The sequence below is a fragment of the Oncorhynchus gorbuscha genome, linkage group LG04 (genome assembly GCF_021184085.1).
Source record: "Oncorhynchus gorbuscha isolate QuinsamMale2020 ecotype Even-year linkage group LG04, OgorEven_v1.0, whole genome shotgun sequence".
In the NCBI taxonomy this organism is placed as follows: domain Eukaryota; kingdom Metazoa; phylum Chordata; class Actinopteri; order Salmoniformes; family Salmonidae; genus Oncorhynchus; species Oncorhynchus gorbuscha.
The window spans coordinates 30,213,444-30,228,536 of NC_060176.1; the positions used below are offsets into that span (position 1 = coordinate 30,213,444).

The following is a 15,093-nucleotide window of genomic DNA, read 5'->3' on the forward strand; positions in this document are numbered from 1 at the left end:
CCTCCATACTAGGCGGGTCAGAGGAAGGCTCTAAAAATTGTCCAGCCACCCAAGTCATAGACTTATCTCTCTGCTACCAGACGGCACGTGTTATTTACATTGTTAGTTAAATAGTTAGTCTGTGTAGCTATTTGGTCAACTATTTAACTATCTGTATTGACCCTTTTTTGACTCATCACATACGCTGCAGCTGCTGTTTATTATCTATCCTGTTGCCTAGTCACTTTATTCCTAGTTATATGTACGTAATTGAAGTAGATATGTACGTACCTTGTACCCCTGTATATAGCCACATTTTAGTTTCTCATTGTGTATTTATTATTACTTTTATTATGTGTTATTGCTTTTCTATCATTTCTCTATTTTCTGTTTCTCTGAATTTTTGGGAAGGGCCCGGTAGTAAGCATGTCACTGTTAGTCTACAACTGTTGTTTACGAAGCGTGTGACAATTCTTTGGGGATTTGATACATAGGTGGAGAAGCTCAACTTCTCATGCTCTTTGCATACATTCTGGAATGCTTTATGGAAGTAAGAAAATACTAATTCATCATCAGGGATGATTTCAACTCATCAATGTTAAGAACATAATGTAAAAATCCCTGAGTATCAAATGTCTTTTAGCATGAAGTTATCCCCGATTTGGTAGTGGGTGGATACACACACACAAACATAGGCATGCACACACTTTCACACTGTACAGAAGCAGAAGTGTGCTCGTGCGAACAGACACACACACAAAGCCATGGTAAAACTAAAATGTTAGTAGATCACTACCTGTGACAATGAACTCTTAAACTCTGGTTCCTGGAAAGAGGGACATTTCATGGAATCATCTGAAGTGGGGTTAGCACTTAATGCCATCATCAGCAGCAAACTTTACCATCAGGCAGAAGAGGCAATTGCCTCAGGCCTCACATCTTCAAGGGGCTTCGTGAGCTGTGTATAATTAAATAAATAAATAATACAAGTAATATTTTCTTCTTTTTTTTTTACATATGTATTTTCTAATAGTATTAACAAGTGTCATTAATCACCCACAGACTGTTTCATAATAGAGGACTATTCAACCCTGACAGAGTTCATGTGCATTGTTTCACACGCTATGATTGCAAACGTGACTTTCGTTGAAATTAAGTTGCAGCAATGAGACGCTTTCAGAGCGGGGAAGAGAAACTAAAAAGAAAAGATTTCATTTTAACAAAAAAAAATACCTACACTACCAGTCAAAAGCTTTAGAACACTTACTCATTAAAGGGTTTTTCTTTATTTTTTACTATTTTCTACACTGTACACATCAAAACTATCATGGAGTCATGTAGTAACCAAAAAAGTGTTAAACAAATCAAAATATCTTATATTTGAGATTCTTCAAATAGCCACCCGTTACCTTGTTGACAGCTTTGCACACTCTTGGCATTCTCTCAACCAGCTTCATAAGGTAGTCACCTGGAATCTATTTCAATTAACAGGTGTGCCTTGTTAAAAGTTCATTTCTGTAATTTCTTTCCTTCTTAATGCGAGAGAGAAAGACACAAACACACACATGCAGGTGTTTCTTTGAGAAGGAGAATGCCGCACAGACAAAGGTCCTTATTCTCTAATTTGTATTTCAATTTTTTGGGTGGGGTATTTTAATTTTTAATTTTCTCCTCTATTTGCAAGACAGTTAAATATAGAATTGGCATGTCTGTGTTTCTGTTTGTTTCAGAACTTCAATCATATACAGTGGGGAGAACAAGTATTTGATACACTGCTGATTTTGCAGGTTTTCCTACTTACAAAGCATGTAGAGGTCTGTCATTTTGATCATAGGTACACTTCAACTGTGAGAGACGGAATCTAAAACAAAAATCCAGAAAATCACAATGTATGATTTTTAAGTAATTCATTTGCATTTTATTGCATGACATAAGTTTTTGATCACCTACCAACCAGTAAGAATTCTGGCTCTCACAGACCTGTTAGTTTTTCTTTAAGCCCTCCTGTTCTCCACTCATTACCTGTATTAACTGCACCTGTTTGAACTCGTTACCTGTATAAAAGACACCTGTTCACAGACTCAATAAAACAGACTCCAACCTCTCCACAGTGGCCAAGACCAGACAGCTGTGTAAGGACATCAGGGATAGAATTGTAGACCTGCACAAGGCTGGGATGGGCTACAGGACTATAGGCAAGCAGCTTGGTGAGAAGGCAACAACTGTTGGCGCAATTATTAGAAAATGGATGAAATTCAAGTTGAAGGTCAATCACTCTCGGTCTGGGGCTCCATACAATATCTCACCTCGTGGGTCATCAATGATCATGAGGAAGGTGAGGGATCAGCCCAGAACTACACGGCAGGACCTGGTCAATGACCTGAAGAGAGCAGGGACCACAGTCTCAAAGAAAACCATTTGTAACACACTACGCCGTCATAGATACAAATTCTGCAGCGCACGCAAGGTCCCCCTGCTCAAGCCAGCACATGTCCAGGCCGTATGAAGTTTGCCAATGACCATCTGGATGACCCAGAGGAGGAATGGGAGAAGGTCATGTGGTCTGTTGAGACAAAAATAGAGCTTTTTGGTCTAAAATTCACTCGCCGTGTTTGGAGGAAGAAGAAGGATGAGTACAACCCCAAGAACACCATCCCAACCATGAAGCATGGAGGTGGAAACATCATTCTTTGGGGATGCTTTTCTGCAAAGGGGACAGGACGACTACACCGTATTGAGGGGAGGATGGATGGGGCCATATACTGAGAGATCTTGGCCAACAACCTCCTTCCCTCAGTAAGAGCATTGAAGATGGGTCGTGGCTGTGTCTTCCATTATGACAATGACCCGAAACACACACGCAACTAAGGAGTGGCTCCGTAAGAAGCATCTCAAGGTCCTGGAGTGGCCTAGCCAGTCTACAGACCTGAACCCGATAGAAAATCTTTGGAGGGAGCTGAAAGTCCGTATTGCCCAGCGACAGCCCGGAAACCTGAAGGATCTGGAGAAGGTCAGTATGGACGAGTGGGCCAAAATCCCCGCTGCAGTGTGTGCAAACCTGGTCAAGAACTACAGGGAATGTATGATCTCTGTAATTGCAAACAAAGGTTTCTGTACCAAATATCAAGTTCTGCTTTTCTGATGTATCAAATACTTATGTCATGCAATAAAATGCAAATTAATACTTAAAAATCATACAATGTGATTTTCTGGATTTTTGTTTCAGATTCCGTCTCTCACAGTTGAAGTGTACCTATGATAAAAAATTACAGACCTCTACATGCTTTGTAAGTAGGAAAACCTTCAAAACCGGCAGTGTATCAAATACTTGTTCACCCCACTGTAGTTGTTGTGCCTTTGCTGTGTAAGCCTTCAAATACTTTAAACCCTGCTAAGTTTATTTATTACTCATAAATCTTTTTTTTATTTGTCTTGCTCATTTTGTGTCATTTTCATTCCCCCAGTAGGAGGGAGGGAACAAAGAAGGGGGGAATGTGGGAGGAAACGTAGAAAATAGGGAAATGCAGGTCAACAAAGACCTCCCTTCACGTTGAACTGTAACCAAATCAGTAACCGTCCCCCCTCTTCCACATTTACATTTACATTTAAGTCATTTAGCAGACGCTCTTATCCAGAGCGACTTACAAATTGGTGCATTTACCTTATGACATCCAGTGGAACAGTCACTTTACAATAGTGCATCTAAATCTTAAAGGGGGGGGGTGAGAGGGATTACTTATCCTATCCTAGGTATTCCTTAAAGAGGTGGGGTTTCAGGTGTCTCCGGAAGGTGGTGATTGACTCCGCTGTCCTGGCGTCGTGAGGGAGTTTGTTCCACCATTGGGGGGCCAGAGCAGCGAACAGTTTTGACTGGGCTGAGCGGGAGCTGTACTTCCTCAGTGGTAGGGAGGCGAGCAGGCCAGAGGTGGATGAACGCAGTGCCCTTGTTTGGGTGTAGGGCCTGATCAGAGCCTGGAGGTACTGAGGTGCCGTTCCCCTCACAGCTCCGTAGGCAAGCACCATGGTCTTGTGGCGGATGCGAGCTTCAACTGGAAGCCAGTGGAGAGAACGGAGGAGCGGGGTGACGTGAGAAAACTTGGGAAGGTTGAACACCAGACGGGCTGCGGCGTTCTGGATGAGTTGAAGGGGTTCAATGGCACAGGCAGGGAGCCCAGCCAACAGCGAGTTGCAGTAATCCAGACGGGAGATGACAAGTGCCTGGATTAGGACCTGCGCCGCTTCCTGTGTGAGGCAGCGTCGTACTCTGCGGATGTTGTAGAGCATGAACCTACAGGAACGGGCCACCGCCTTGATGTTGGTTGAGAACGACAGGGTGTTGTCCAGGATCACGCCAAGGTTCTTAGCGCTCTGGGAGGAGGACACAATGGAGTTGTCAACCGTGACACACACACACACACACACATGCACACCCTTCAATTATTCTACCACTCCACCTGCACACCCACACATTCAGATGTAGACACACACACACACACACTAAGGAAAACTTCACAGTGACCACACATGCACGTCATGTACCTTCTCCATTGATCGGTGGTCATGGAAACAAACTCCATACAGTACACTGGTGGTTGCTATGGAGTGGGCCTGTTGCGATGAGGTATGTATCTCTTTCACCTCCCTCCTCTTTATTCTCTCTTCTCCTTTACATTATGTTCTCTTCTCAGCAATAACCACAGAGCTCAACCCAGATTATATCCTTAACGCTCAGTGGGATTGCCTGTCTGGTTTTCGGGCTTTTCTCTAGACACTGTGGATTTGGGCATTTCTGGACATTCAAGGCATGTCCCTGCCACTGATTGCATCTGAAAGAAAGGGAGAAAGAGGAAGAGCGAGGGAAAGACATAGAAAGCGTGTCTGAAAGAATGAGAGGGAGAGGGAGATGGTGTATGTTAAAGACAGAAATTGAGGGAGAGAAAGAGGGAAGAGACTTTTAGGAGTGCAAATGGAAAAAACTGGCTCTATCGGGAGGAAAGTTTGTTTTGGAGGTGTGTGTGTGTGTTGCTTGAGTTGTATTATTGCTTAAGTGTTGTTTATTTTTACCAAAGGAGATTGTAGTTATTTGCGTTACAGTGGTGCACACTTATGCAGCTTGTTGTTATCAGTCACCTTATCTAATCCTTTCAGAGTTACATACTTGAAGTGCCTATAGGGTGGTAGGGGTTGGGGTTCGATTTGTAATTTGTCATTCGTTTTGTACTTTTATAATGAAAACTGGAACGTGTCCATATTTCTATGGTTGTTTGCACAGTTGATTGGATTGCAGAGCTGCACTTTCTTGTAAAGGAGTTTCACAGTTTGCATGTTGCTATTGTTTGTATATATCTTTCTATTAGGGATGATGAATTGATTTCTGTAGCCATGCATGCGGTAGGTGACTCATGTGGTCAATGACTGTTGGTCCTCCTGTTCTTCCACAGACACAAGAGCTGACCGCTCGGACAGGAGGAAACTCTTCCGACACTACACTGTGGGGTCCTACGATAGCTTTGATGCCTCCAGGTAAGGTTACTCAGATGCCTTTATTAAAACACACACACACGCATACACACACAAGCACATAGGGTGATTAGCTAAGTGGAAGTTTATGTGAAGTGGTAGCTTGTCTCAGAGCAGTTTTTTTGAGGTTTGTTTTTGCTCTAGTTTTCAGTTGTTATCATTACATGTTTCTCTTCTTCTTCTCTCTCATTGTCTTATCCACTCCCAGTCACAGGCCTACTTTCCAATGTGTTGGATATGACCACTAGGCAATTTTAGACCACTAATTACAGCATGAAGTGTGATATAGGCATATCTCCCATAAGGGGCCGTTTGAAAATTACTGTGGGGGACCAAGATAGGAGAGGGAGGGGTGCAAATTTTTTCTTTGCTTTGGGGAGGGTTCTGTAGTTTTTTATTGGACACACAGTGGAGGGTATAGTGCATTTCCCCCCTATTTACATTCACTGTTTTGGCAGGTTTTCCTATATTCCATCCTAGCCAACTTTCCCATCTAATTAGATATGCCTCCCCTATGGAACCTGTGGTTCGACCAATAGAAAATATTATATGGGACACCTGTACTGCCACTGACAGGCCGTGCACTGCAAGACACAGGTTTGTTGTGTGAATGAATGAATGAATTAATGGATTTTCATCTGTTCTCTATAGGCTACGTGTACAATGCACCAGTGCTGCAATATATCAATTTATCACCGCCAGATCACATCCCACCAGAGCTACATGTATCCTACGCTCTCGCCATTCAATCTTCCCCACCAGTTAATTTTGATTGCCTATTTTATATACAGCAAGCAAGAGTGCTTCTTCTCCAACAACAAAAAAGCTAATTTATTCAAAAACATATTACTAAACTATAGGCCTGAATAATAGTGAAGACATCAAAACTATGAAATAACACATATAGAATCATGTTGTAACCAAAAAAGAGTTAAACAAAAAAAATATATATATATTTAAGATTCTTCAAAGTAGCCACCCTTTTCCTTGATGGCAGCTTTGCGCACTCTTGGCATTCTCTTAACCAGCTTCAACTGGAATGCTTTTCCAAAAGTCTTGAAGGAGTTCCCACACATGCTGAGCACTTGTTGTCTGCTTTTCTTTCACTCTGCGGTCTAACTCATTCCAAACCATCTCAATTGGGTTGAGTTCAGGTTTTTGTGGAGGCCAGGTCATCTGATGCAGCACTCTATCACTCTCCTACTTGGTCAAATAGCCATTACACAGCCTGGAGATGTAGGGTCATTGTCCTGTTTAAAAACAAATGATAGTCCCACTATGGATGGCTTATCGCTGCAGAATGCTGTGGTAGCCATGCTGGTTAAGTGTTCCTTGAATTCTAAATAAATCACTGACAGTGTCACCAGCAAAGCACCCTCACAACATCAGACCTCCTCCTCCATGCTTCACGGTGATAATCCATTCACCTACCCTGAGTCTCACAAAGACAGCGGTTGGAACCAAAACTCTAAAACACACTCATCAGACCAAAGGACAGATTTCCACCGGTCTAAGGTCCATTGCTCGTGTTTCTTGGCCCAAGCAAGTCTCTTATTATTTGTGTCCTTTAGTAGTGGTTTCTTTGCAGCAATTTGACCATGAAGGCCTGATGCACACAGTCTCCTCTGAACAGTTTATGTCTCTTTGCTTATTTGAGCTGTTCTTGCCATTCTATGGACGTGGTATATTACCAAATAGGGCTATCTTCTGTCACAACACAACTGATTGGCTCAAATGCATTAAGGAAAGACATTCCACAAATGTACTTTTAACAAGTTCCACCTGTTAATTGAAATTCATTCGCAGCGGTTAAGGGCGCTGTACTGCAGCGCCAGCTGTGCCACCAGAGACCCTGGGTTCGCGCCCAGGCTCTGTCGCAACCGGCCGCGACTGGGAGGTCCGTGGGGCGATGCACCATTGGCCTAGCGTCGTCCGGGTTCGGGAGGGCTTGGCTGGTAGGGATATCCTTGTCTCATTGTGCACCAGCGACTCCTGTGGCGGGCCGGGCACAGTGCACGCTAACCAAGGTTGCCAGGTGCACGGTGTTTCCTCTGACACATTGGTGCTTCCGGGTTGGATGCGTGCTGTGTTAGCAGTGCGGCTTGGTTGGGTTGTGTATCGGAGGACGCATGACTTTCAACCATCATCTCTCCCGAGCCTGTAAGGGAGTTGTAGCGATGAGACAAGATAGTAGCTATTAAAAACAATTGGATACCACGAAATTGGAGAGAAAAAGGGGTCAAATTAATTTTTTTTTTTGTGTGTGTTTTTTAAAAGAAATTAATTCCATGTGAAGCTGGTTGAGAGAATGCCAAGTGTGTGCAAAGCAGTCATCAATGCAAAGGGTGGCTACTTTGAAGAATCTATCTAAATATATTTGGATTTGCTTAACCCTTTTTGGTTACTACATGATTCCATATGTTATTTCATAGTTGTGATGTCTTCACTATTATTCAACTTCTGACAGGTACTGAGAGAGATGTGTGAGGACTGATGACAGGTGCCAGTTTTGTGCTTCCTCTCTTATTAAATGGGAGGAACTGAAGCAAACACTCCTGTCATAATTTAATAATCTTGTAATATTTTTGGTAACCTCCATTATTTCTCTCTCATTAGCCTCTCTAACCACTTTGAACAACATATTGTAATGAGAATAGTAGGGAGAGTGAGCTCGCCCGCCGAAGTCGTGGGTGGACCCTCAACCTTCTATCCCATAGCCCAGCATGGCATCAACTGTGCCACAAAACCAAGCTTAAGTGGCAGAGTCGATATCGGCACTTAGAAACACAGGGTTGCTACACTATTGCCAAGGCAGTTACTGTTGTCTTAATCATTGTTAAGTTAATAAAAACAAAACTGGAGGGTAATATACGTTTTTTCAAGTATAAGGTGAGGGTGTTGGGCAGGGAGGTAAAACAAAATCATTACAACTCGAGGAGGGGGGTTGGACCCCTCCTCCCCCGTAATAATTTTTGAATGGTCCCTAACTTGACTAGATAGTCAGACCCTTTGACTTTTTCCACATTTAGTTTGATTAAATAAATAAAAAATCTACACACAATAACCCATAATTACAAAGGGAAACAGGTTTTAGAAATGTATGCACATTTATGAAACATAATAGACTGAAATACCTTATTTACATTAGTATTCAGACCCTTTGCTATGAGGCTTGAAATTGAGCTCAGGTGCATCCTGTTTCCATTGATCATCCTTGAGATGTTTTTACAACTTGTTTGGAGTCCACCTGTGGTAAATTCAATTGTTTGGACATGATTCGGAAAGGCACACACCTGTCTATGTAAGGTCCCACAGTTGACAGTGAATGTCAGAGCAAAAACCAAGCCATGAGGTCAAAGGAATTGTCCGTAGAGACCAGAGACAGGATTGTGTCGAGGCTCAGATATGGGGAAGGGTACCAAAACATTTATGCAGCATTGAAGGTCCCCAAGAACACAGTGGCCTCCATCAGTCTTAAATGGAAGAAGTTTGGAACCACAAAGTTTCTTCCTAGAGCTGGTCGCTGGCCAAACTGAGCATTCGGGGGCGAAGGTCCTTGGTCAGGGAGGTGACCAAGAACCCAATGGTCACTCTGACAGAGCTCCAGAGTTCTTCTGTGGAGATGGGAGAACCTTCCAAAAGAACAACCATCTCTCCAGCAATCTACCAATCAGGCCTTTATGGTGGAGTGGCCAGACTTATGTCACTCCTCAGTAAAAGGCACATGACAGCCCGCTTGAAGTTTGCCAAAAGGCACCTAAAGGACTCTCAGACCATGAGAAACAAGATTCTCTGTTTGGATGAAACCAAGATTGAACTCTTTGGCCTGAATGCCAAGCATCACATCTGGAGGAAATCTGGCACCATCCCTACGGTGAAGCATGGTGGTTGCAGCATCATGATGTGGGGATGTTGTTCAGCTCAGCACCTTACACTGGGGGAAGGTTCACCTTCCAACGGGACAACGACCCTAAGCACACAGCCAAGATAACGCAGGAGTGGCTTCGGGACAAGTCTCTGAATGTCTCTGAGTAATCCGAAGGAACATCTCTGGAAAGACTTGAAAATGGCTGTGCAGCGACGCTCCCCATCCAACTTGACAGAGCTTGAGAGGATCTGCAGAGAAGAATGAGAGAAACATCTCAAATACAGGTGCCAAGCTTGTACCGTCATACCAAAGAAGCCAAGAGGATGTTTTTTTTATTTTTTTTATTTCACCTTTATTTAACCAGGTAGGCCAGTTGCGAACAAGTTCGCATTTATAACTACGACCTGGCCAAGATAAAGCATATATATATATGCACATAGACAGTGTGACTAGTGTGGCATACAAATTTGCTAAACGTTTATCTTGTAGAACTAAGAACAGATATAGCCCTTGGTTCACTCCAGATTTTACTTGCACTTGACCAGCACAAAAACATCCTGTGTCATGCTGCATTAGCATCAAATAGCCCCCGCGATATGCAACTTTTCAGGGAAGTTAGGAACCAATATACACAGTCAGTTAGGAAAGCAAATGCTAACTTTTTCAAACAGAAGTTTGCACCCTGTAGCACAAATTCCCAAAAGTTTTTGGACACTGTGAAGTCCATGGAGAATAAGAGTGCCTCCTCCCAGCTGCCCACTACAATGAGGCTAGGAAACACTGCCACCACCGATAAATCTATGATTATCGAGAATTTCAACAAGCATTTCTCTACGGCTGGCCATGCTTTCCACCTGGCTACCCCTACCCCGGCCAACAGCTCTGCACCCCCCTCAGCAACCTCCCAGACTCACATTAAGCTTCTCCAATCCAAAATTAAATCTAGAATCAGCTTCTTATTTTGCAACAAAGCCTCCTTCACTCATACCCTTGTAAAACCAACTATCCTACCGATCCTTGACTTCGGCGATGTCATTTAAAAAATAGCCTCCAACACTCTACTTAGCAAATTAGATGTGGTCTATCACAGTACCATCCGTTTTATCACCTAAGCCCCATATACTACCCACCACTGCGACCTGTATGCTCTCGTTGGCTGGCCTTCACTTCATATTCGTCGCCAAACCCACTGGCTCTAGGTCATCTATAAGTCTTTGCTAGGTAAAGCCCCACCTTATCTCAACTCACTGGTCACCATAGCAACACCCACCCGTAGCATGCTCTCCAGCAGGTACAGTGGGGCAAAAAAGTATTTAGTCAGCCACCAATTGTGCAAGTTCTCCCACCTAAAAATATGAGAGAGGGTTAGAGAGAGAGTTATGAGAGAGGGTATTTTGGCCCATTCCTCCATGCAGATCTCCTCTAGAGCAGTGATGTTTTGGGGCTGTTGCTGGGCAATCAAATATCTCAGCTCACTGGTCACCATATCAACACTTACCCATAGCACGCGGTCCAGCAGGTATATTTTACAGGTCATCCCCAAAGCCAACTCCTCCTTTGGCCGCCTTTCCTTCCAGTTCTCTGCTGCCAATGACTGGAACGAATTGCAAAAATCACTGAAGCTGGAGACTTATATCTCCCTCACTAACTTTAAGTATCAGCTGTCAGAGCAGCTTACCGATCACTGCACCTGTACCCAGCCCATCTGTAAATAGCCCACCCAAATACCTCATCCCCATATTGTTATTTATTTTACTATTTTGCACCCCAGTATCTCTACTTGCACATCATCATCTGCACTTCTATCACTCCAGTGTTAATGCTAAATTGTAATTATTTCGCCACTATGGCCTATGTATTGCCTTACCTCCCTAATCTTACTACATTTGCACACACTGTATATAGATGTGTTCTATTGTGCTATTGACTGAACGTTTGCTTATCCCATGTGTAACTCTGCGTTGTTGTTTTTGTCGCACTGCTTTGCTTTATCTTGGCCAGGTCGCAGTTGTAAATGAGAACTTGTTCTCAACTGGCTTACCTGGTTAAATAAAGGTGAAATATATTAATATTTTTTAATAATACATCTGCCATAAGAGCTGGGATTGGGGGAGGGAATGAAAGGCACCTATTGAATTTTCACTTGGCACTAGACACTTATCTCACAGTCTCCCTCATTTTATCCTTATATATAGTATATAGATAGACTGAATGGTTCCAGCAGCAGATGTGGCAGGTAAAGGGTATATAGCAGTACTGCTGGTAGCCTGGTTGCCCTACTGTGGTGTTGATGGGGCTGTATTGCTTGGACCACGTCATTGCTGCTGGTAGATGTTTTTTTTCTGGAAGTTATAGAGGTGAAGAGATGTCTGAGAATTGAATAGCCTGATTGAATATGGCTGTGACTGATGTGGTGGCATTCTGTTTTTGGAGTATGAGTGCACAGGTTGGAGTTATCACCTTTGTTCCCAATCTCATTTGGAGTCAGGCTGATCCAACAAAAATACACGTTATAAAAACTATATCAACGTTATTTTAAACCACAGCAATCAACATGAAATAAACATAATTACCTGAATATCTTTCCCTCCCTGTCTGTTTCGCTCATCACTTTGCTTTAGGCGCATCTGTCGCCTTGGATTACATTAAAGAAAAATGTCATGAAAGCACATGCGGGCTGCGGGGCTCTGTGTCATCCACCGCCACCCCACGCCACTGAGTGAGAGGACACCCACCTCTCGACTCGAGTGAAAGGGTCAATCACTCACGCATTGCCTTCTGTCGTCGTGCCCGCGCACTGCCATGCTGGTCCCTCTCTCTTTTCTCTCATCCGTTGCGCGCACTCCTCGCCTAGGACTATTTTAACTGCCTGCCCTCCGTTCCGTTTCTCTCCCCCTCCTCCGCGCCAAGCCACGCTTTCATCATCATTTATTTAGTCGGTAATGCTGCTTCTATCTGACGTCACGCTTCGACTTAGTCGCCAGCTCTGGCCTCCGCTTGTCGCTCCTCCGGGTGGTTTTCGGCGGCAGAGGATAGGAGAGGAGCAGCGGCGGCTTTTCTGGAGATGCGGGCGCCGGACTCCCACTGCCAGCGTTGTCGCGCACTTCATTTGAGCTAAAAGGGGCCGAGGCAAGTAGCCCCTCCATCGGGGGCTGCCCAGAGTAGTTTACCGCGATGAACCTGCACTCGGGGCGGGCGGCTGTGGCCATGATGCGGATGATGGGCTGTAATAACGGGCGCTTTGCGCGTTATTTTCTCCACAGCGACTGCGTGGTCGACGAGAAGACGGTGGTCTTGACCAAGAAGGAGAATGAAGGCTTCGGCTTCGTGCTGCGAGGTGCCAAAGGTAAGAGGCTACCCTGGTGTCTCCCACATTCTCCTTATCCCTTTCTCATGGTCACTGTATATGTAGGCACTGCACATTAAACAAGATAATAACAGCCTATGTATTTGATCTATGTCTCTATATGGTAAAAGGTTAATGAGATTAAAATGGTTTTGCCCACCTGATGTAACCACAGGAACCCCTCCACTCTGTATGGCAATCACCTATACCCTACTGTTTAATGTAAACAGTAATCTATAGGCTAATGTCTGTCTGTCTGTCTGTCTGTCTGTCTGTCTGTCTGTCTGTCTGTCTGTCTGTCTGTGTCTGTGTCTGTGTCTGTGTCTGTGTCTGTGTCTGTGTCTGTGTGTCTGAGCATCAATATCAATGTCTAGCCAGCCAGGCACAACACACACGCATAAACACACACACAAAGACTAACAGCACTTCTGTCCACCTCTCTAGAGCAGAGCCCTTCATGGATCCAAATAGTTGGACCCGTTCCGAAATGGACCTGGGGCTTTCCCATCTCCATAAATACATGTTCTAAATATAAAGACCTGTTCCGAACGGACCCGAGGACAACTAAACCCGTTCCTTATAGATCTGGCCGGCTCCAGACCCGGACGGATCCGAGGCAGCAGAAAGTCCATTTTAAACTCCTTTTTTAACCAGAGCTTTTTTTAACAAGCATTTCGCTACACTCGCAACAGCATCTGCTAAACGAGTATGTGACCAATACAATGTGATTTGATTTCAAGCGGAAGGAAGAGGGGGTAGTTACAAACACAGTTACAAACAACAACTCCATTCAGAATATAAAGTCGTAGCCTACCTGTTGGCTCTTGGTAATTGTAACCTATTCTTCTCCTTTAACTTTTAATTCTATCACTTTAATTGCATCTTCCGTTGATTAATATCTCATAACTTATTGCCCACATGGAGGCTCTATGACTGTAGCCTATTGCCTCGTTGATGACTTATGATTGGCCAACAATTGCCTCGTGCCACTCCAGTGAAAATCAAAGAGCAGAAGGATAAATGATTCATTTCTCTCTCTCTACTGCAGCAGTCACATTCAGATCTATATGGGTCCTTCCGGACAAGTCTGTCAAAATTACACATACCCGAGACCCGTGACAATCATATCAGATCCTACCAGACCCTTGACATTATTTAGAATTCTGGATCTCGGGTGTTCGGATACAGGTGGATCTGTGAAGACCTCTAATCTAGAGCACACACTCGCAAATGCACATAATCGCAAATGCACACACACACACACACACACACACACACACACACACACACACACACACACACACACACACACACACACACACACACACACACACACACACACACACACACACACACACACACACACACACACACACACACACACATCAATATTAGCCTGCATGTAGGACATGTTGTCAGGACATTAGTGCGATTGTCCACACATAATTTGATATTCCACCCCGCATGTGATGCTGTCTAAAAATAGCCCGCTGAGCGGCTGTTTTGGTTTCTATGACGATTACAGCCATGTCATAATCCACACTGTCAAATGCTGCGAGGTGGCATACTCTCATTGGTCTGCACTGTCGAGAGGTACATTTTATTTTTTAGAGACATGGATAGAGGAAGAAATTGACAGCGAGAGGAAGAGAGAGAGGAGAGTCATTTAGCATTAAAAACAACAAGCCGAATGTACTACAGTTGTTCTGACACTGCCATCACCCAAGGGAACTGAGCCAGCCTTCTTTATCCTCTGGCACTGTGCACTTCACACATACACACTCTGATGCTCGCAAACACACACAACGGAAACACACAAAATCGCACAAAAACACAGACACACAACGCACCCACTCTCACATAAAATCACAAATGAATGCTTGCGCAAACACGCTCCCACGCACACAGTGCCTAGCATCTCTCTTACAGCAAGAGGGAGATTGATCACAAATGTCACTTGTCACCATTGGTTTCTGGCTGCCACGAGGACATCATGTGAATATCACTGGTCAGTGGAAGGTGGAAGAGAGGAGAAGAGATGGGAGAGGGGAAAGAGGGAGAGGGTGACAGGGGAAAAGGGTGATGATAGGGAGACGGGGAGAGAAGATAGACAGGAGTATAGGAGATGGGAGAAAGAGATCTTACTGGCCCCTACCACCAGAGCAAACCTTGTGTCTAGACACACACACACACACACTGCCATGCATAGACATTAGGACAGCAGTAATCTAATCTGGCTGTGTTGATGACAGCACAGTGTCTGCAGCCTTCCACCTTATTGAATTGGCAATGACCTTTGTGGGTTTATTGGTGACGAATGGATTCTCTCTGCTTGTCTCTGGTGAATACTCAGATGTTTGTTTTGTTTGTTTGTATGTTT

At 44.1% G+C, this 15,093-nt stretch overlaps 1 pseudogene; it reads left to right on the plus strand.

Annotated features, from left to right (window-relative positions):
* The window catches only part of LOC124033952, a 243,101-nt pseudogene that overhangs the window by 165,363 nt on the left and 62,645 nt on the right, over positions 1–15,093 (plus strand).